A 21,570-nucleotide genomic window follows, 5' to 3' on the forward strand; every position below is an offset into this window, starting at 1 on the left:
AGAACCGGGAAAACGACATAGTCTAACTCCCTGCGTGCACCAACTGCTTTTGCGATTCAGGGAGGCGGCGGTGGGGTTGGGGTCTGTTAAGACGCCAGGTCCGGTACCCAGAGGTTCCAGGTGTCCTGGACAGAGAACTTTAAGATTGCCTACTTGGGGAAGCCACCTTTTTTCCTCCTGGTCTGTTTTCCCTGTGCGGTGGCCGCATGGGGACATCCTGCTTGGAGGGTTCCCCCAAATAAGATGGACTGTCCTTGCTCCTGGTCGGGGTGGGCAAGTTCCCGCCGCTGCCCCGCCTCTGCAGGTTGCGGAGATCTAGGTGGGATTTTTCCTGCTCCCCGCTTTCGCTCCCGCCGGGAGCGGCACTAGGCGGGGTCGCTGTGGTAGCTTTGCCTTCCCCACTCCCACGTCTCTTACTCCTGGGAGTTTCACGCCGTCCTCCCCGCTCTGCCCTCACCTTTGAAAACCTTCTCCAAAGCCACCACATTAAAAGTGCGCGACTTCCCCCGGGCCTGCAGAAGGAGCTCCTGCAGCCCGGCATTCCTCGGATTCCAGCGCTGTGACGTCCCCAAGGACGCGCGCCTGGGGCTCGGGAGCTGGGGCTCCCCTTTGCGCGCCGCCCCCCGCGCCCCCGCGCGCGCCCGCCCAGCCGCATTCCTCCCCGCCCCCGGCGCGCGCGCAGCGTTCCCCCCCGCGCCGCCGAGCCCGTCCCGGGGGTGGGGGAGCCGCGGCCGCTGGCGCCTGCTCCGTCCCCTCCCACACGCACGGCCCCTTCCTCCCTCCTCTCTCGGCCGCTCGCATTTCCTGCCGCTCTGGCTCTCCCGGCCCCTGAAAGTTCGTCCCAACTTTTTCTCCCCCGGCCGGGCGCGGCGGGCGCAGTCCGGGGGCAGGTTGCTGCGCTCCTCCTCGCTCCGTCGCCTGCCCTCCCGGCGCTGGTCTTCGGGGAGCGGCCGCCACTCAGTGGCCCCTGTCGGTCCTTCCCCTCCCACCTCGCCCATCCTCCCGGTCCCAGCCTCCCTCTGGCGGGACAGACCCGAGCCTGGGTGGTTCTCCTTTTCCCCTTCTCCGAGCGCCCCCGCGCCAACTCTCGCGCCGGGATCGCGGCGGAAACCTCCCTCCTCTTTCGCCTCCTTCGGCTCCTTCCCTCCTCCCCTCCACCGCCAGCCACTGGAATCAATTCTTTGGGGGAATTGGGGCTTCGCCGCTGCCGCCGCCGCGGAGGACAGCCTTTCCGCGCGGGACTCCGGGGCACCGATAGGGCCATGTAAGCAGGTAAGCGGCGTCTGGGGCGGGGAGTCGGGCCCGGGGTTGGGGGCCTCTTGGGCGCTTCGGGCGCCTTGCTGTGACTTGGGCAAACGCTGGCAACGCCACTTGGGATCGGCGGCCCGGGACGCCTGGCAGGGCAGCGGGGGCGCGAGGTGGCCGGGCCGCAGGAGTTTTAAGTGGCGGTGGGAGCCGCCCGCTGCGGCGCACAGCTTGTCTGGGGAGTTAGGTGGAAGGTGAGCGCTGTCTGGAGAGTTGGTGGTGAAATCCACACTCTCGCCCCCTCTTCCCCATTCCCTTCTCCTTTTTGGGAACCAGAGAGGGCCTAGTGAGGGCAGCTGGAGATACCCAGATGGTGCGGGCCGGAGGATGGAAGCCAAAGACGTTGCTGCCTCTCGGGCTGGAGAGGGACTCTCTCCGCGACCCTCCTCTGCCCTCTAAGGAGACAGGACCTTGAGAGGGAGAGGAGTTTGCATGCCCTCCCACTAGGCCCCAGCCTAGCCACCAAATCCCAGGGCTTCTTGGCCCCTACTTGGGTGGTCGGGCCGGCCCATCGGGAAAACCTGTGGCCGCATAATTTCAGAACAGGTCTCCACCGCAAACTCTCGAAGTTCTGAGTATTAACAGGTTCTGAGGCTGTTGTTAATGCACCGTCTCCCCTCTCTCCTGGCATGACCGCTACATCTGGGGTTTGAATGCTTGTAAGGGATTTTCCACCTTTTGAAGGGAGCAGTGAGGGAACGCCGCCCGTGTCCCCCTTTGCTCTCCTCTTCCTCTAGTTGCCGTCACCCCCAGCTACAACTTAAGGAGATTGTGGGGTTTCGTCTTTAGTCTGTCCAGGAACTGGCTGTTGCAGGCTCTTTGTGAAGGTGAGGAATTCTAGACTGCTGGCTGCGGGTGGGTTACAGGATTTCCACCAATGTGTGAATTTCTTCGAACGGGTTAGTTCACCCATTCATTCAAGGAATCTAGTATTGCAGTTTCCCCTCTGGGCTAGGAACAAGGGATACAAAGATGCTAAAACAAGATCTAACTGCAGCGTCCCGGAGGAAACCCTCAGGCTGATCTAGAAGTAGAGTGTATTGAGAGGGCCTGGGAAGCCTTGGTCCGGAGGTGAGGGGGCGAGGTGTGCGCTGAGCTGAGAGGATTGAGGTGTTGCTCACCTGGAGGGCCGATTAGGAAAGTGCATTTCGCGTAGAGGAAAGAGCTTGTGCAAGGTAAGAGTCTCCAAAAGACGAGTACAAAAAGGTCATACCTAGTAGCTAGCTGGGGGCTGGAGGGGGATTTATGGCCAGGTTGGTTCAGTGTAGCCAGGGTAGCATTTTTTTTTAATATCAGAAATTAAAGTGGAAGCATGTACAGGAACCAAGTAGCTTCCAGAGGAGCACACATCTCTCTTTTTGGACACGCCTTCATGCCTGATGCTGTTTCTACAACAAGCAGTGGTTGTGGGACCATCTAAATTTTCATCAGCACTAATTGGCCAGGCCTGGTTTCATTAGAATGTTATTGATTCCCTTTTAAAGAGCCACCTGACAGCAATAGGTGATAATACTGTAGCTTACAGAGCCCCGTATTAAAGTTGCCTTGTCTTTTGGTGATGGCCTTAAAAGCTTGTGCCTTAGAATGATAGGCTAATGAATGGGAGCTGAACAGCACAGTGCTCTTTTGCCTAGTCCAAATGGGTGGCCATTGCTGTGCAGAGTGAGTTCACGTATGTGTCACTGTGTTTGTTGTAGTATTCTCCACTTTTCCAAGTCATTACTGCCCCAGTACAGTTGGAAGGATGACTTTCCCTTCCTCTGAAACTTTATGAAAAACTGAATGTCTTCTAGGAGATTGTTGTAGCCTAATCGTCCAGGAATCAGCAGATCCTGCCTAGAAAATTTTTTATAGTACGGGAGCCTCCTGTACGTGGTTTGCCTCTCAAGGGTGCCACTTCTCGGGGCTGAAGTGGCGTTGTAGTATTATTCATAGTGGCTGCGTCCTGGCTGAGGTGGCAGAAGTCCAGCTTTTGGTGACCTCAGGCCAGTCAATCAGAGTGAGAAGAGCACATTGACTTCCTACAGTGTCGGGTGTTTACCTAAGCTCCTCGCAAACACCATACCTTATCTCAAGAACAGCCCCTTGACGAGGGTTTTCCTGAAGGTATAGAACCTGCTTGAGAGAAATAGCTCAAGGGAAGCCTTTTCTTGCTAATCCCAGGTAGCTGCCCAGCCTCCATCATTGCCTTAAACACATAGTTAATTTTAATGCTTCAGTTATTTAGGTTTGTGTGGACCATGTGGAACGGACAGCTGTAATGGAAAGGGCAGTTTGACTATTTTCACGTGGAGGAACCTAAAGAATTCAGAGGAAAATCAGAATTTCGGGGAGAATTCTTACTTGTCCTGAATGGAAGAGCCAGAAGTCGAGAACTATGAAAATTTTTTTTTTGTTTCCCAGTGCCTTCCCTCCTTATTAAGGGTTTCCATTTTTGGCTCCAGGGAAGCAAACATAAACCCTTTGATTGCACATTGTCCCCCACCTGGGTTCCATATTCTTATCCTTTGTCAGCTGTGACCCTGCATTCAAACTTCTTGACTTAGTCACCAAATGCTGTGCATTTTTTGGAACTCATTCTAAGCCTCAGAACAGTACTGTGCACTTTGTTAGAGATAAGGCAGGAGAAAGAGATGAGATGAACTCTTTAGTCAATTCAGTTATTGCTGCTTGTGCTGACTGAAAAAGAACGAGGGAAAACAAACCAGTTTTGGTAGAGAAGAGGTTAAAGTTAATGTCTAAAATAAGACTCTGTGGTCTCCTCTTATTGATTTAATTCTCTCTTCCCCTGTCTGAGCCCTGGGGAGGGCTTATTAAATGGTCCAAGGGGTGTGTGTAGCATATTTTGCAGCTTTTCCAGGCTATCGATATGCTGGTGCCAGGGATCCAGGGTTGGGAGTACAAGATATAGCTAGGTTTGTATTCCAGCTCTGCCATCGTTTAGCTGTGTGGTGTTGGCCGAACTTCGCAGCCCTTCCAAGTCTCCATTTCTTCATCTCTTAGATGGGGCCAGTAGTATTTAACTTGCCAGGATATTTGTGGGGAATTCTGTGTAATGCTCTATGTCCCTCTGCTAACAGTGCCTCCCTCACAGAGTAGGTGTTGGGTCAAGGATGGCTATTTATATGTTCCAGGAGTTATATGTGGCCATGAATGTGCTCTTTGTGTGTGTCATTTTTTCCCCAGCAGCCTGAATTCACATGTGTGCCAACATACACATAAAGCTTTGTCTTTGACCCTTTTTTTTTTTTTTTTTTGGTCTATTGGCTCAAAGCACACGTGTTGGCTGGCAGCTGCTGGCCTCTCATATATGAGGAGCTTGAGCGTTGCAGGACCAGGCAGTAGGATAGTTGGGAGGGAAAGCCACGTAGACAAGGGCAGAGAAAAGGATTCTTTTCCCTGTATACTACTTACTGTAACGAGGGTCCAGTGCTAATACAAGGATCCTTGTGTTTCTAATGTTGAAATCCAGTTAATTAAATGATGTTAGAATAAATCCGCCTGCCTTTATAGCAAGAGTGCAAAAGCTAGCCGATCGACACAAATGAGTGTCTTTGCAGCCTTGCTTTCCTTCTATGAAGCCCAAGTATAAAGAGGCAACTGCAATGCCTCTCGTGTCCTGCCAGCTGCAGGTCGCTTGAACTTTAACGTTGCCTTTCATCCGAGAAGCCTAAAGTATTTTGACAAACATTAACTCACTGATCTTCGTATCAACCTCCCAGCAGGAGGGAATGTTAGAAGAAAGGAACAACTCCTAAAACATCAGTAAGGCAGGTGTGTAGTAGCTGTTCTAGAAGCAGAATGGATTGTTACAGTCAAGAATTGGCTAGATCCTGCATACGGGATTGCAGACTGGTCCCAGGTCAGAGAGGACCCCTTTGAGTGGTCGAGGGAGAAAGTTTAAGAAAATGCAGATCAGGCTGGGATTTTTGCAGTGGAAGGGGAGAGGAAATCACATTGCTAGGACCAGCCATTGCCTTTGCCATGTATTGCATGCACACCGATTATGAAAATAAATAATCTCTGAATTATTTATAATTTTGAATGAAAGGATATGATGCAATGCTGTGGATGAGGATTTAGAGTAGCTGAGGGTAAAAGGTAATAGTGACTAAGTACCTTTTTGTGGGATAAGGGTGGTTATGTGTCTAAGTTGGATTATAAATGGCGTATTAACATTGTTTTAATTTCCTTTCCCTTTTCCCTGTTGGTTCCATATGCCTCGGCTTGGTTTTGTTTTACTCTCCAGTCAAGCTTTTGTTGGACTTGCTTTATGGTCCTTGCTACTGGAAAAAACATACTGTGGCCACGCTTAGATCAATCTTGTGTGTAAGATTTGATATGTGGGTGATTTAACTTAGTTCCTTAGGGGACTCCATTAGGCCCAGCTCAAGGGTTTCATCCTGGATCTGGTCAATGAGCTTGACCCAGAGGCCTGTTGCATATCCAGAGATCCTGTAACCCTAGGCGACCATCCCATAAATGCTTGATGTTGCTCAACAGGGAGGTGTCTGGTGAGAAAATGAGAAAGGGTTCGCTGGTGGTGTGGCATCCTCTGAGAAGCAGAGCATCCTTTTCATGTTTGTAACGTTTGAGATTTTAGTACTGAATGATATTCCTAAATTAGAAAGCTTTACGGTGAGGACCACTGGCTTGTTCTCCTTTGCTTCGCTGTTGAAAAGTAGCGGGCTTCCCTGGTGGCGCAGTGGTTGAGAGTCCGCCTGCCGATGCAGGGGACGTGGGTTCGTGCCCCGGTCCGGGAGGATCCCACATGCCGCGGAGCGGCTGGGTCCGTGAGCCATGACCCCTGAGCCTGCATGTCCGGAGCCTGTGCTCTGCAACAGTGAGAGGCCCGTGCAATGCAAAAAAAACAAAAAAACAAAAAAAAAGAAAATTAGCAAAAGTTCCTGGTGCTTGTCTTCGTGCAGAGTGTATCCTTTCCTAACATATAGTTTCCTCAAATCTTTGGAAACCTGTCTCCTGGGAGTTCTTTCTTTCACACTCCATTCCCCTCAAGTAATTGGGACATTAGCTAAGGCTGTAGATCTCAACGTCTAGTGAGTCTAGAATCACCTGGAGGGCTCCTTCACCACAGATTGCTGCTCTTCCCCACACCACCCCAGCTTCTGATTCTGTAAGGCCTGGGGTGGGGCCTGAGAATTTGCATTCCTAAGGAACTCCCAGGTGGTGTTAATACTGCTGGTCCTCTGATCGTCTGCATTTTGAGAATCGCTGAGCCAAGGAATCTCATTTTGGTCCATCCATCCCAGTCAGCCTTGGGGCGGTCGTCACTTAAGTTTTTCACTGTATTGGTTTGAATGATTCTGTTTCTGGTTGTTTTAGAGCTCTGGAGAGGCTGGCAGTCACTTAGTGGCCACTTATCCCTAGCCAGACCCATGGCGAGCATGAATTAGATGCTTACATTTTAATGGATTTGCTTGGCTATCTTCTCCCATCCAGACCCCTCCGCTTGGTTCCAGACAGTTTGGTTTATCTGGTACTTCTCTCCATCTGCTTATCCGATATACATACCCAATTCTACCTGTCTCAGATTGAACTCATTGGTTTTTTGCCACGAAATCTGCTGCTTCTGTATGTCCTGTCTTAGTGACATCCACTGAGTTGGCTGCTGAAGCCAGGCAGTTGGAGTTCTCTTCAACATGTCACTCTTTGTTAGCACCCCCCAACCCTGACCCTCAAACCCCAATAACAGACCCAGTCAGTCCCTAGATCCTTTGAGTCTGTGTCTCTAAAATATCCTTAATTTGTTCCTTTCCCTCCATCCCCACTGCCTCTTCGGATTGTTCAAGAGTTTCAAAGGCTGTCTTTCATATATTCTTCATCTACTCTTTCAAAGAGTTTTTGAAAACACAAATCTTTTATGGTATTTAAATTCCTATTTTGCTTCTTATTACCTGTATGATAAAGCTTCTTTATTCTGAGTACCTTCCCATTCCCATCTGCTGTTCTTCCCCTCCCTCCCTCCCTCCCTCCCTATCTCTCTCTCTCTCTCCCTCTCCCTCTCCCTCTCTCTCTCTCTCTCTCTCTCTCTCTCTCTCTGTCTCTGTTCTAAGGCCCTAAGATTTGGTGATGTGTAATCCCCTCTCCTTTGTTCCTTACATTCCGACCCTGAGCGACCTCTTCCCCTTTGCCACCTGCTTAGTCCCTGTGCCTTCAGCTAAAGCTTCTCCTTCCTTAACACGCCTTCCCATGACCAGTTAGGCATTCCTTTCTTTATAGCTCCAGAGCGCTTTGCACTTAGCTCTATCGGTAAGTTCTGTCTCACCATATTATATATGTTTACCTCCCTGTTTCCCCTACTGAGTTATAAGCTTCTCCTGGCAGGATTCACGTTTTACTTGGTTCAGAATCTCTACCCTGTATGGAGGTTGGCTAGAAAGAGCCACGGCTTACCTTTACTGGTGCTGACTCTATCCCAGTGTTCTCAGCACTTTCGATGATTTTATTATGTCTTTCAACAGCCCTGTGAAGTAGGTACTATTATTATTGCTGTTTTGCAGAGAATGAAAGGGAGTTGGCTTTTTTTTTTAAGTGTTTAAAGAATCAATGAATGAATGCATTTCTGAAATACTGACCTGAAGGTTTAGAGTTTGGTGTGGAATTTATTCTTTAACAGGAGGTGTGGTGCTCTGGGAAGATTGTATCATGTTAATGACTGTAAGTGATTTTAAGTTAAACAGATATCAGTGCTATTTATGATACACATCTTATTTGTTCATCTGAGGAGATGAATCACATCCCTGAGCTTTTTTTTTTTTTTTTTGCGGTACGCGGGCCTCTCACTGCTGGGGCCTCTCCCGTTGCGGAGCACAGGCTCCGGACGCACAGGCCCAGCGGCCATGGCTCACGGGCCCAGCCGCTCTGCGGCATGTGGGATCTTCCCGGACCGGGGCACGAACCCGTGTCCCCTGCATCGGCAGGCGGACTCTCAACCACTGAGCGACCAGGGAAGCCCCTCCCTGAGCTATTTTATCAAGTCACTGATACTCTGGTTCTTATTGTTGTTTTGTTTTACTCGTATACTTTCAAAAACATGGTAATCTTCTTCCTCATTTTTCAAACCTAGGAAACCTTGCAGATCAAGGGGGTGTAAATATCACAAAAAGATTAATAAGTTGGAATACTTGGGGGTTAAGGCATAAAACAAAATTGTTTTCACAAGTTTAGATGTACTATTGACTAGAATATGCTTAATTTCCTTTCTATGCATTATTTTCTTTTGTACCTTATGTTAAAGAGGAAAAGGCAAATCACTCATTATTCAACCTCTGGGTTACTAGTTTTTAAAATGAAAAGGAAAGAGACCTTTCATGACACCGTGTCACAGTGGATACCAACCTATCCTTAACCAAGATGGCCTGTTCTGCATACGGAACCATGTAATAAGCAGCACTGATGTCACTGACGTTATCACCAAATCACGAGATTGGCTCTGGTCATTATTTCAGTTCTCAAGGAAAAGGGACTAAGGCAGATTTCATGGTCATGAAAGTGAGTTTGTTATGAATTACATGTATACACTATATATACTTCAGATTGATCTTTAAGGTTCTCCACAAGTAATCCCCAAATGGTCCTCTGATTTCTGCAGATTTATGTCCCACTATTCCCCAGGGTTCTGCCAAGCTGCAGCTGTTTCTTGAACAGGCCCAATAACGTGTCACCTATGGGCAGGGATCGTGATGCTCAGCCATCCTAACCTGTCAAAAGCATCCTCAAGGGCTTCCCTGGTGGCGCAGTGGTTGAGAGTCCTCCTGCCGATGCAGGGGACGCGGGTTCGTGCCCTGGTCCGGGAAGATCCCACATGCCGTGGAGCAGCTGGGCCCGTGAGCCATGGCCGCTGAGCCTGCGCGTCCGGAGCCTGTGCTCCGCAACGGGAGAGGCCACAGCAGTGAGAGGCCCGTGTACCGCAAAAAAAAAAAAAAGCGTCCTCAAGGTCCACCTTAAGTACTGCTCCTCTGGGCGGCCTTCCTGATCTCACCCCCTGGCCAGGCCCATCTGCCGCTTTGTCTTGGCATTTACCTCTTTGTGCCTTGTGTCCTGGTTAACCTGCCTCATCCCTGTTATTAGCCTGTCAGCTGCCCAGTAGCTGCCACCTACCTCACTCCTCTCCATGTCCCTCCTCATCCCCAGCACAGACTGTCCCAGCCTGTTGCTTCTCTTCTGCGGCTGGTCACCTGTAACCGTTCATTCGGGTCTGCCTCCTGCTTGCCCCAGGAATGCACTCCGAGGCTGAGTTTGCCCTTCCTCTCTCCATCGTGACAGTCCTTCAGCAAAGACAGTTATCTCGACATCTCTTTGTCACCTGTCCTGCCGCTGCCAGTGCAGAGACCAGTCCACCCCGTACACTGCAGAGTCTTGTTTTAAACACGTCTGATATTTTCAGTCTCTTGCTTGAAATCTTTCTTGCCACTTGATATTGTTTAGAGACACATATGTCTGTTGTAAAAGTACAGTTGACCCTTGAACAACATGTGGGTTAGGGGCGCCAACCCTCCACACAGTTGAAAATTCTTATGTAACTTATAGCTGTGCTCCCTCCACCCCAATATCCGTGGTTCCACATCCACAGATTCAACAAACCACGGGTCAAGTAGTTCTGTAGTTACTTACTATAAAAAAAAAAATCCAAGTATAAGTGGACCCATGTAGTTCACACCATGTTGTTCAAGGGTCAACTTGGTAAAGAAATGCCAGAAAGATAATAAACACCAAATACAAGGGATGGGTGGCGGCAGAGGTGAGGAGAGATGTGGTATTGTTTTATTTCCTAAGCTGGGTGGTGGGAACATGTATGTTTACTATATTCTCCTGTATGTCTAAAATACTTAATTTTAATACTACATGAAACTGCCCACAGTCAAATGCAGACTTCTTAGCGGAGCATTCAGGGCTCTGCATGCATAGCTCTTTTTCCCACCTAACCTAACTTTCTAGCCTGGGCTGGCAACATTTCTCATGGTTGAAACACTGTGGATTTGACTCATGCTGTTACTGTTACTCTTCCCTTGAATTCCTTTTCCCATCTGGTCACATCACAAATTCCTCTGTTCCTTAATGTCTAGTACGAGTTTTACATCTTCTTAGATGTTTTGTCTGACATTCCCTTTTTATCATCTGGGAGAGTTCATTGTCCCCTGATCTGTCTTCCCTTGGTCCTCTCCCCATTCTTTACTGATAAGCATCACATTGGATTATAGCTGTTTGTTCATCTATCTCCCCAAAGCTGTGAGCTCTTTGGGGACATGTTCTGTGATTTATTTATTTTTGGGTTCTTGGCACCTGCTGCAGAGTAGAAGTTCAATAAATGCTTGAAACTGTTGAGTCATAGATGTAAGATTAATGTTTTTAATTGAAGTAATTTTTTTAAAAAGAGCGTGTCTGAAAAAACTTCAAATTGAAGGGGGAATATCTTGTGGTCTCAATATCGGAAATGTAGACTGTAGATTGAATTGATTTACACATAGATGTCCTAATTCAAACCCATGATTAGTTTTAGAAATGATTTCTTTTGCTTTTCCCATTTACCTTATGGTGATGGGTGATGGTGTAATTGTTTTGGTTTGTTCTTATTTTTTAGTCCTTTCCCCCCGTGACCATGGAGTATGTTGATGGTCTCTGTAGCAGTGTCCAAGGGATGTGTGAGTCTAGGTTTTGAAGTAGATCTGGGCTCTGAGGTGGTACCACTTGTTGTAAGGGTGACTTATGCCATCAACGCTACTTGCTCTGGGATGGAGAAGCGACACATCCTTGTAGAGGAGAGGCAGCAAAGTTTATTTTTGTGGCAGACGTGTCCCACTGCAGAGCTATAATAACTGTAATGAAGGAGGATTATGCTGTGTTAGGTTTTTGAAGGGTGTACTGGTCTGTTACCAGGGTCAGTGGTGACAGCTCAAGCCAGCAATTAGGTTTCATTAAAGATTCCAGCAGGCAATTAGCATTCGTTTCTGCCAATGAAATCCTGTGATCTATTAAGCATATTCTTTTCCATTAGACATTTTGTAAACTGTGCTTTACATAACTAAGGTACACATTTTTTTTAGACATACACAAGTCTCCAAATTATCATTTGAAAAATGGGGCTGACTTTTAGACCCCCTGTGTCTGAACCTGTCGGTTATACTGTCATTTTGGGTGGATTGTTCTGTTTTAAAATCTGTACGTTTTAAAAAGATCATATAAATTCTTTTATTCAAAGGCAAGGAATTTGTTATGGAATATTATATAATTATGTGATTTATAAGGGGGAAAAAAGTGTGACTGATGTGAAATGAATTAAAACTCCAAAATAATGAAGTGACACCTACCGGTTTTAATTATATTCTTTAGAAAATTATTGTTTTTCTTAAGAGGCATCTAAAAATAAAGGCTGGGAAGGATGATTTGTGCTGTGTTTCTGCCGAGCAGCTGTTTGGTTGTTTTCAAAATGAGGCTTATTTTCCAAGGGCTAGGTTTGGTACAAGTGTGTGTTTCATGTCGCTTCATCCTCATGCACGTGTTTAGGCATTTAAGCTTGGCCTGTGAATATGAAGCGGTGTTTACACTTTACTACATTATTCAGATAAATTTCCTTCCTCCTCTCTTTCTCCCTACTGCAATCCTTTCTCCTCCCTTTTTTCTCCCTCCCTCACTCCCTTCCTTTATAATAAATTGCCTTCATCTGGAGGATTCTGATAGGTTAATTACTGTATATGTATCAGGGATGATAAAAGGGAGAAATGCACAGTGCACAGCCCATCGGGCCAGAAACTCAGTGCAAAGGTCTGTAAAGATGTCTGTTTCCATGGGATAATTATAGACTATCTCCCTGTTGTTTGATTCTCTCAATTCATTATTAATTTTTCTCATTTTTAAACTGCTAGAATGGTAATAATGGCTGAGCATAGCGGTTTGAAGTCTGTGTACATGAGCGTGTTAAAGACTCCAAGAAGTCTTGCAATAAACAAAAATGTGTTGAAGCTGGATTTATTTTAGTTAGGACCTTTCAAAAAAATCGATTTTATGAAACACATGTAATCTCAAGGCACATGAATATTATATGAAATACTTTCTAGAAAAAGTATCTCAGTTGAGAAGGTCCCTGGAATAGAGGAGACTTGTTTGTTGTCTTTAAAAAACTCAACATCTAAATTAGAGAGTAGAGTGACTTGGATTATTAATACGAGTAAGCATTTAAAGTCTTCATTAGCAGACCAGACTAACTTTATACTTTTTATTAATTGAACTTTGTGGGGGACAAGCACAGAACAAGAGCAAGTTTAAAATAAAATATCAGGAATTTATTCACAAAACCAACCTTCAGGGAAAGTTTTAGGAACAGTAAACATTTAGTCTCATTTTATGTGTTTATAATACAGGGAAGAGTAATGTTCAGGTTGGATTTGAGGCACTACATCCTTCAAAGAAAGATCCATATATCTTCAGTAATCCGTGTGATTGAGGCCAGAAGCTGTGATTAATATATACACTCCAGAAAAATCTTGATTCTCCAAATTCTGGTGATCAGCGCCACCCTCCTCCCACCCCCTTACTTATCATACTGCCAAAAGAAAGCAGTCAGGCTAAGGAGGTATAAACCATTGAGGGCTTTAGAAATGTCAGTGCAATTATTTTATTAATAGCTGCCACTGTGGCAGTTGTTTTGTGCAACTGGGCATTTAACAAAGATTCTATGACTATCACATGACCAGTTTTTCTCTTCCATGACCTCTTTATTATCTCTAGCTAATTATTAGCTCAGCATTTCCTTCATCAATTTTTCCCACTCTCATTTCTGACCTTTTACAAAGCAGAGCTTTCGGTATAGAAAACTCTTCTTCTCTACAGCCTTTCAACTCATAACAATCTTATGAAAGAGAGGTTATTTTTATCTATAGTTTATCCTTGAGAAGTATGAGAGTTAAAGAGGTTATTTGCTAATGTCTCACAACTATGAAGTGGAAGAAGTGGATTTGAACTCATTCTCCCTGGCCCCATAGTTCAGTTTCTTAACCACAACCTTAGGCCCAGAAGTCTCTGTAGGTTAGGGACATCTGTTCTTCCTCCCTCCCTCCCTCCCTCCCTCCCTCCCTTCTTTCTTTCTTTCTTTCTTTCTTTCTTTCTTTCTTTCTTTCTTTCTTTCTTTCTTTCTTTCTTTCTTTCTTTCTTTCTTTCCTTCCTTCCGTCCTTCCTTCCTTCCTTCCTTCCTTCCTTCCTTCTTTCCTTTCATCCATTCATCAGTTTGTTTAATAAACACATTTTGATGTTTTCGAAGGTGGGGATGTTTTTCTGCTGTCCTAATCTTTAAAAGACTAAGCAACTCATCAGGTAGCCACCAGGCACATTGTGACCATTTGGCATTTGAAATGTGACTAGTTTGAGTTGAGATGTGCTGTATCAAGTACACACCACATGTTGCAGAATTAGTACAAAAAAAGAATGTCGAACATCTCGTAATTTTAAAAATTGATTACATGTCAAAATATTTCAGATATGTTGAATTGAATACAGCCTATTATTAAAATTAATTTCATGTGTTCTGTTTTGCTCTTTAAATGTGACTACTGGAGATTTTTAAATTACCTGGCTTGCATTTGTGGTCCACATTATATTTCTTTAGGACAGGACTGTTACACATGGTTATCCAACTACTCGTAGGAGCCCTATCCCACGAGTGATGCCTGAGGACTGAGGGAACAGTGGAGAGAGATGGAAATTAGAAGTCATTTTTGGTGGTGGTAAGAAGCAAGCTTGATGACGCCTTAGATGACCAGCAGAGAGAGACTACTATTAGCTGGCATTTATTTACTACTTACCATTTGCAAGTACTTTGTCAAGCACTTTAAATGGATTATCTTTTTGATCCTTATAACAACTCTGTGAAGTAAGTGCTCTTGTTGGCTTATTTTATAGATGAGAAACCTAGGGCTTAAAAAGGCTGAGGCACAAGATGGTACATTAGTAAGTACTAGTTTACTGTGTAACACCTTTGGCATGCAAATACGAGTACATAAATGATGGAGCTCAGTGTCAAATCTGGGCATGAATCCAGAATGTGTACTTGTAACCACTCTGCATCACTGCCTTTCAAAGGCAAAAGAGAAAACATTACCTAGAACCAATCAGCAGTAGTTCTTTTGTTCATTCAGTGCCTAGGAAGGACGCACACTCTTCTCCCCAGCACTGTCAGAAATATCATCTTTGATTTAGGGAATATAGTACAATAATCGATGACCTCAAGTTATCAAGAAATGATGAAATTATGCTTAATACACTCTCTTTACTAATCCAAGCTTGCCTTAATTAGAAAGATATTTATCAGAAATTGATTTTAGAAACTTTAAGCATACTTCACCTTGCTCTTAGCTGAGAGACCTTGATGTGTTGAATATTTCATAGCAAGTACAGATTTTGTAAATATAAGCATTAGATTTTTCTCTCTCCTCAATTAAAAAAATTGGTAAAAGTTTATAAATCTATTTCAAAAATTTTTCATGTTTTTCTAGTCTTTTCTCATACGTAGACATATTTTTATAGTTTTATATACTCCCTCACATATACGCATGCTTTTTGTATTTCTTATTGTCTTAATAATTAATATTTTATATATCTACATATAATTGACATACTGTGAATTCCTTTATTTTTTTGTTGTTGAAAATATATACATTTATATTTCTTGCTATTCCACAGAAGATGATTGTGAGAATCTTCACATTAACAGTTTTTAAAAATCATTATTGAATTTATTTTAGGATAAATTTCTGTGAATGAGAGTGCTTGTTATAATGAACACTTATGATTCTTGAGTCACACAAATGTAATGGAATTTCAAACAGGTCATAAAGATAAATTCAAAGGTAGCACAACTTTATTTTCAGACAGGTGATGTCTTTTCAGACCTTGCCGTTGCACAGTGATGACTAGGGAATGGATTCTCCCGGCAAATAACTCTTGCTTTTGTCTGGTTTTTTTTTTTTTGCACTTCCCTTCCTTGTAGTCTGACAAAAGAATTTGATGAACCCTGAATTCATACCTTCAAAAACTGAATAACCTTTTGCACTAGATTCATTTTTAACATATGTGTGCACTAATCTGTACATCATTTAATGCAGAAAACAGTGTGTTGGATAGAATTACTTCTGTTATAAATATGATCTGTATAGAATTACTGAAAATATATTGGTTTAAAGGTAGCATTTAAAAGGGAATTAAAGATTTATAAATACATACTTCATTTATAAAAATAATTATAGGGAATTCCCTGGTGGTCCAGTGGTTAGGATTTCGTGCTTCCACTGCAGGGGGCACAAGTTCAGTCCCTGGTCAGGGAACTGAGATCCTGCAAGCCGCGTGGCGCAGCCAAAAAATAAAAAATTATAAACTGTTACATCATTCTAAGTTAGTTAATTTCTGGTGCTTGTTGGCTTGCTTTATTTTATATAGATGTCTTTGGCAAATGCCTATTAGTTTTATCTTCTACTTTTTCACAAGTTTTTTTCAAATATATGTCTTCCTATATCAGCGATTCTATAACTTGCCATATTTTGATGACTGTTGTATTAGCTTTTGATATGGTCACAAAAAAGGTTCCAGCATCTCAGTGGCTTATGACAACAAACATTTATTCCTTGTCTATGTGACATGGGTGCTGCAGTGTGCTGCAGCTCTTGGTGGCTTGACCAGGCTTGGTGCCGCTCCACACACATGTCTTCTCATTCAGGAACCCCGGCGAGAGGACAGCCCCGGTCTGGGGCATGCTGTTCTCATGGCTGAGGCAGGAATATAGTGAGAAGCATGCAATCTCATTTAAAGCTGCTGCGTGGGGACTTCCCTGGCGGTCCAGACTCCGTGCTTCCACTGCTGGGGGCACGGGTTTGATCCCTGTCAGAGAACTAAGATCCCACATGCCTCACAGCGTGGCCAAAAAAAAAAAAAAAAAAAGGCTGCTGCACGGAGGTGGCAAATATGCTGTCTGCTCACATCCCATTGGCCAAAGCGTATCACATAGCCAAGCCCAAAACCAGTGAGCTGGGGACCTGTACTCACCTTGCAGGATTCTCAGGCAAGTCACAGGGACATGGATGGGATATATTACAGGAGGGGAGGAGGGGAGCAAACAGTTGGGATCAATAATCTCATCTTTTATACCATCATTGACTTAACTCTTCCCTTATGGTTTGGTATTTGGATTGTTTCCAACTTTAACAATTATAAATAGCATTGCAGTCAACATTGTTGAACAAATTACATTTATTTGCAGAGTATTTTCTTGGGATACAGTTTCCAAAGTAGGCCATCTGGGTAAGAGGGCATGAATTGCTTGTAGATCTTGTTACATATGGCCAGATTGCTCTCTACAAAGGCTATCAGTTTATAGTGCCATCATCAACATTTAAGTATACAATTTTCATCATTGCTTATAGCTTAATTTTTGTCATTGTTAAAGATGGTATTTTAAAACAAAAACTTTTAGAACAAATTGTATTGTTATTTTTTCTATTAAATCAAATACAACTAGGGCCACTTATAATTTCCTTTCCTGGTTTCTGAAAATCATTATAAAGAAATACTCATTTTTGTCATCTTTTTTTTCTTGGTCCCATGTTCTTCTCAGTACACTGTTTCTGAAACACATCTTTATCCTTACATTAAAACAGTAAAAAAAAAAAAAAAAGTAAAAAGAAAACATACACTTGATTTGAGGTTTTATAACTTTTATCCAAAGCAAATCGTAGTAATTATTACTGTGGAACTCGGTAAAAGGCTGAACCTACTCAAATTGCTGAATTTTGCTGCATATTTCAAAGTCTTAGGAGAGGAGATTTGTTTATAGTTCTGTTGCCTAACATTGGACGGCTTTCATTCCACGGTGTTCAGATTCCTCTATGGCCTTATGGTTTATATAGCAGAAAATACCAATTGAAACTTAAGAACCAGTCTTTCCTACAGTTTTCCCGCCTCAACCTGTAAACTAAAACTTTTTATTACCAACTGTATCCTCTCACTTGGCTTACTTTACAAGTGTCCTGTTGCCTGCTGCTACACTTGTCTTTGGTTTCTGCTTAGAAATACTAGTATCTAGACATGCCCATCAGTGTCCTTGGTTATATTTCCTCATGTAAGGATCTGAGACCTCACAGCAAAGGCAATAAGACTTGCAGAGCAGATAAGAGAAATCCTCACGCCACTCAATCCAGAGTCCATAGGCAGAATAAGCAGGGGTGTGTGTGTGTGTGTGTGTGTGTGTGTGTGTGTGTGTGTGTGTGTGTGTGTGAGAGAGAGAGAGAGAGAGAGAGAGAGAGAGAGAGAGAGAGAGAGAGAGAGGATGGCAAGTGGTGTGCTGGAATTTGGGAATGATAGGTTGGATTTTGCAACTACCATTGGAGTGCAAATGCCTCCCACCTCATTTAGTGGAGGAATGTCAAAAATCCTCAGAACTGAGAAATCCATTTTAGAGGCAGCCTGGTAAAGCTTGTAAGAAATACTACAACTCAGTGGGAAACAAGTTGACACGTAAACCAGACATCAGTGTGTGAACCGGAGTTTATTTGAACAGTAGTAGGTGCTGACTGCAGAATGTTAAAAGTGTGAGTATTTAGAGTATTAATATTGTGAATAGTAGGACTCAGATTAGTGTTGAAGAAATAATGAATTTGAATAGATTTGCCATGAAAGTCTTGGGTTTTTGTTCCTGAGATGGTTTCCTATTTCAGTTTAAGTTCATTTGGTGTAAGTCTTGGAATTCATTGCAAATTTCTTTGGAAGATGAGGTGAGGACCCGTTGCTTTATGAAGTTTTGATTTTGTAATTAAATCTTTTGGGAAAATTTGGATTCTGAGGCTCAAAGTAAGTGAGAATGAGGATGCTTTATGTTAATATAGAAGAAACCCAGTAATTAGAGAACAGAAGCTTTTAAAAATCAGTGCAGTAAAATAGGATGCTTGTTTTATATTGAATGGTTACATATCTAGGTTGAATTTACAAGCAGAAAGTTACTACTGAACTTTTCTCAAAGGTTGTCATGCTCATTGTAAATGTTTTCTTAAGCTGCTAATAGTTTTTTTTTTAATACATAAATTTATTTATTTGTTTTTGGCTGCGTTGGGTCTTCGTTGCTGCACATGGGCTTTCTCTAGTTGCGGCCAGCGGGGGCTACTCTTTGTTGCCGTGCGCGGCCTTCTCACTGCGGTGGCTTCTCTTGTTGCGGAGCATGGGCTCTAGGTGTGCGGGCTTCAGTAGTTGTGGCACGTGGGCTCAGTAGTTGTGGCTCGTGGACTCTAGGGCGCAGGCTCAGTAGTTGTGGTGCATGGGCTTAATTGCTCCACAGCGCGTGGGATGTTCCTGGACCAGGGCTCAAACCCGTGTCCCTTGCATTGGCAGGCAGATTCTTAACCACTGTGCCACCAGGGAAGTCCCAAGCTGCTAATAGTTTTAAAGACAAAAGAAGTGCTTATCTTTGCAGTGTGTTCCTCTTTACCGATTTCTGTATTTTGAGAGAGTTGAGGCTAAAGGTGTCAAATACATGTGAATATAGCTTTTAGGTCTGGGGTTGATAGTCCCACCTATAGGACCCTGTACAGCATTGCCCCAAATTAGTTAGTGTTACCCTGTCCACTGCTCAGTACTTTTTCCTCTCTCTTCCATTTTCCTTCCCTCCTTGCCTGTGTGTTGGCCTAAAAGTAGAATGCACTTATATAGTGCTATGGTCTGAATGTGTCCCTGCAAGATTCATATGTTGAAATCCTAACCCCCAGAGGTGATGCTGTTAGGAGGTGTGGACTTTGGGACATGCTTAGGTCATGAGGGTGGAGCCCTCAGGAATGGGATTAGTGCCCTTATAAAAGAGACCCCCACAGAGTTCCCTAGCCTCTTCTGCCATGTAAGGATACAATGAGAAGTCTGAAACTTGGAAAAGAGCCCTCACCCGACCATGATGACACGCTAATCTCAGACTTCCAGCCACCAGAACTGTGAGCAATAAATTTCTCTTGTTTATAAACTACCCAGTCTGTGGTATTTTGTTCTCCTTAACCTGATGGATGACTGTCAGGCACAACTTTGTAGTTATTTACCTAAGAAGACCTGTGACTACTAGACAATTTTAACATACCTGAATCCAGCTGACTCTGTCTTTCACCAGCATTGAATGTTCAATGCTTTTTAGATATAACACAGATTCGGGGTTCTTATAACCCATTGTTTGTCATATAGTAATTAGTACATGTTTGTTGATATCCATGAGTTGCTTGAGGTTGTTCATAAGGAGGGCAGCGGCAAAAACCATGTTGATTTCCCTCCTGTCTTCTTGCTGCAGGTCCCCAAGAAAAGCATAGGCAATACACTCTGTTACACTGGTGTGCTCAGTTGTCGAATACAGGTGCATTTGGGGAGTGGGGTAGCTACCTTTTGAGTGACCCACCATCTTCTCTTGGCTGCTTTGAGGACCTTGGTCTCACAGGCCCATACTTTGCTTGTGATCAGGTATCCATGACATGGGATTAGGACCTACTGTCCTTGACTCCTGTGCTTGTGGGTATCACACTGAAGCCCATTTTTTAAAACAACCTCACTTCAGTTCTTAAAATGTCTCAAGAATCTTTACACCAATTATCCTACCACTCAAACGTGGCCACTGTGTTTTTATATTCTTTCTAAACTTTCTATTAACTGTATAATTATATTCATGTCCTATATATAGAATAATATTCAAATAGAATAATATATTGAGACAATACTTTTTATTTGGCTTTGTTCCCCACTTATCTTTTTTGGCATACTTTCCTCTGGTTCTGTACCATCTTTTTTTTTTTTTTTTTTTTAATCGCGGTGCGCAGGCCTCTCCCGTTGCGGAGCACAGGCTCCAGACGCACAGGCTCAGTAGTTGTGGCTCACGGGCCTAGCCGCTCCACGGCATGTGGGATCCTCCCGGACTGGGGCACGAACCCGTGTCCCCCGCATTGGCAGGCGGATTCTTAACCACTGTGCCACCAGGGAAGCCCAAATTATTGATTGATTGATTGATTGATTGATTGGCTACGTTGGGTCTTCATTGCTTTTTTTAAAAAAATTTATTTTTTGTCTGTGTTGCTGCGTGCAGGCTTCTCATTGCGGTGGCTTCTCTTGCTGCGGAGCTCTGGCTCTAGGCGCACGGGCTTCAGTAATTGTGGCTCATGGGCTTAGTTGCACCGTGGCATGTAGGATCTTCCTGGACCAGGGATCGAACCCATGTCCCCTGCATTGGCAGGCAGATTCTTAACCACTGTGCCACCAGGGAAGTCCATGTACCATCTTAATGTCTGTATAAATTTAACGGGTGTGTATTTAATTCATTGAATTTCCATTCCACAGCAATTTCCATTTATTGATTGTTTGGATTATTCCAGGGTTTTTGTTATTATAAATAAAATGCCATTAACATCTTTGTACGTGTAGTGTCTTTCTTCTTTCAGATTATTCCTTTGGGTTGAATTCCCAGGAGAACAATTAATGCATCACAGAAAATAATGTATATATTTTTATATTCTTTGTTGGAAAAACCACTCCTCCAGGGATGGGCCAATTTACATGCTGCCAGATTTTATAATTTATAAGGCTCATGTTTAGTCATTGTTTTGTTATATAGATTAATATTAAATACATATTATTAGGATATTGTTGACTTGATGTGAAGGTCTTTTTTTCTTTTCTTTTTTTTTTTTTTGATGTGAAGGTCTTTTATTCCATCATTGGAATAACTGAGGTGCTCAATAAATTTTGATTAATTGAGCTTTAGAAAGAAGTGCTTATCACTGTTAGCATTTGCAATCCTGTAACCATTCATCTTTATGTGTATATTGACTTTTTAAATGTTTTTACAGATTTTTCTGCGGGCCAGGTGGGGGAAGCAATGAAGAGAAAAAAAAATTTAAAAACCACCAGACAGCTTTTGTCCCAAAGACTTCAGACCCTGCTTAACTATGTTCCCCAACTACCTTTTAGATTTTTCTATTTGATTGATTGTGGTTGGTTAGGTGTATCTCAGCATGCATTTCTGTGCTACTATGAAATACAGTCCATTTTTAAACTACTTGACTATTCAGAATCTTGGATGTACCTGCTAGAAGGAAATATTGTTATGCTGATAGGAGTTTTTGGTTGATGAAAGGGAATGCTAAAAAAGAAGAATTAAAAATGTAATTATTGTTTAAGGGACACCCTGAACAGGCAGCAGAAGTATCAATGCATGTAACAGGCTATGTTTGTTTTGTAACAATAGGTAGAGTG

General features: G+C 43.7%; 1 protein-coding gene across 2 annotated transcripts in view; it reads left to right on the forward strand.

Moving 5' to 3' along the window:
- Positions 1 to 705: 705 nt before the first annotated feature.
- PTPN14 (protein tyrosine phosphatase non-receptor type 14) overlaps positions 706 to 21,570 on the forward strand; it is a 184,816-nt gene continuing 163,951 nt past the window's right edge. For both annotated transcript variants that reach the window (XM_081254683.1, XM_081254684.1), the window contains exon 1: positions 706 to 1,272. The gene's annotated coding sequence lies outside the window, so the exon portion shown is untranslated. The remainder of the gene's footprint in view (positions 1,273 to 21,570) is intronic.

Source organism: Mesoplodon bidens, assembly GCF_964165515.1.
Source record: "Mesoplodon bidens genome assembly, chromosome: 2".
Taxonomy (NCBI): domain Eukaryota; kingdom Metazoa; phylum Chordata; class Mammalia; order Artiodactyla; family Ziphiidae; genus Mesoplodon; species Mesoplodon bidens.